Raw genomic sequence first — 1,415 nt, 5'->3', positions numbered from 1 at the left:
TTCCTGTATATCACATCTTTCATCTTTTTTTTTTTTTTCCTTTTTGAGTAGGCTCCATGCCCAGCACGGAGTTTGAACTAACAACACCCTATCAAGAGTCATATGCTCTGCCGAGTGAGCCAGCCAGGTGTCCCACATCTTTTATTTTCTGCCTGAAAATTGTCTCTTAGAATATTTGTCTTTTCTGTTTGGAAGCTTTAAAGAAATCACAAGTTTCATATGTGTGTGTATTTACTTATTTATTTTTACTTTATACTGCATTACTTTTGGAGAGTGCATTTTTTTTAATGTTTACTTTTCCTTCATTGGCAACTTTGGATGCATTTTTAGATTTTGGTCCCCAAAGGGCATTTTTCACAAATCTTGAAGCTGCATCTCTATCCAGCTTGCCAGTCTTTGTCTTGTCTATTATTTCTTTGACTCTGTTCATGTATATTCTGATTCTTTCCAATTCCTGCTTTATTGGTATTAACTCCCTGAATTGCCAGATAAACCCAAAACATTGAACTTAAGGTGTAAGCAGAAACTAAACCCACTTTTGCCTGTTTAAGGAGATCCAACTTCTGCAACAACTCATTACTAGAAACAGACAATTGTCTTCAGCATCTCACCCATAGCACCAGTAGAATTCTCAAATGTTGATAAATACTCATGAATTTTTTAAATGATTTATTTATTTGAGAGAGAGCTTGAGCAGAAGGGGGGCAGAGGGAGAAGGAGAGAGAATCTTTGAGCAAACTCCCTGCTGAGTGTAGAGCCTGACATGGGGCTTGATTCCAGGACCCTGAGACAATGACCTGAGTTGAAACCAAGAGTCAGCCACTTAACCAACTGAGCCCTAGGCACCCCAATACTCAAGAATGTCTACTGGATAGCCTTCATTAATTTCTTTACCTGCCATTATGACCAACTTACTGGTCTTCTACTCCTGTCTCATGGAGAGTACATTTTTTTAATCTTAGGATTTTATGTTATGGAAAATTCTCAGTTATTGCTTTTTAAAAATATTTTCTGCTATCAAATATTTGTATTTTATTCATACTAAAATGCTAAAAATTAGGGTCCATAAATACACTACCTTGCTTAAGAACTAGGTACATACTCATGGACTAGACTTTGCTTTTCCCTTCTCTTGTACCTCTCTCACTCCCTGAGCTAACAGCATCCTGGACCATCTACTCCTTGTTTTTTTAAAAAATTGTTTTATTACATTTTTTTTTGGTTTTATATAACTTTTCAACTTTGTAAGTAACATCATGCTAAGTCTTTTTGACTTGCTAGTCCTAAAATCCAAAATTTGGTTTCTAAAATGAATTTATGTTGTTGAGGATATAGTTCATTTATTTTCACTGTTATATACTATTCCATTATAGGAATATGTATCATTCCATTCTGTTGAGGGATTATTCTGTGTG

At 35.3% G+C, this 1,415-nt stretch overlaps 1 pseudogene; it reads right to left on the bottom strand.

Moving 5' to 3' along the window:
• Window positions 1–250: 250 nt before the first annotated feature.
• Window positions 251–901, bottom strand: LOC101686103 (annotated as a pseudogene).
• Window positions 902–1,415: the final 514 nt, after the last annotated feature.

Source organism: Mustela putorius, unplaced genomic scaffold (genome assembly GCF_011764305.1).
Source record: "Mustela putorius furo isolate JIRA1106 unplaced genomic scaffold, ASM1176430v1.1 tig00003853_pilon_pilon_pilon, whole genome shotgun sequence".
Lineage (NCBI taxonomy): Eukaryota > Metazoa > Chordata > Mammalia > Carnivora > Mustelidae > Mustela > Mustela putorius.
Note: the sequence above shows the minus strand (reverse complement) of the source record. Positions and strands in the feature narration are given on the sequence as shown.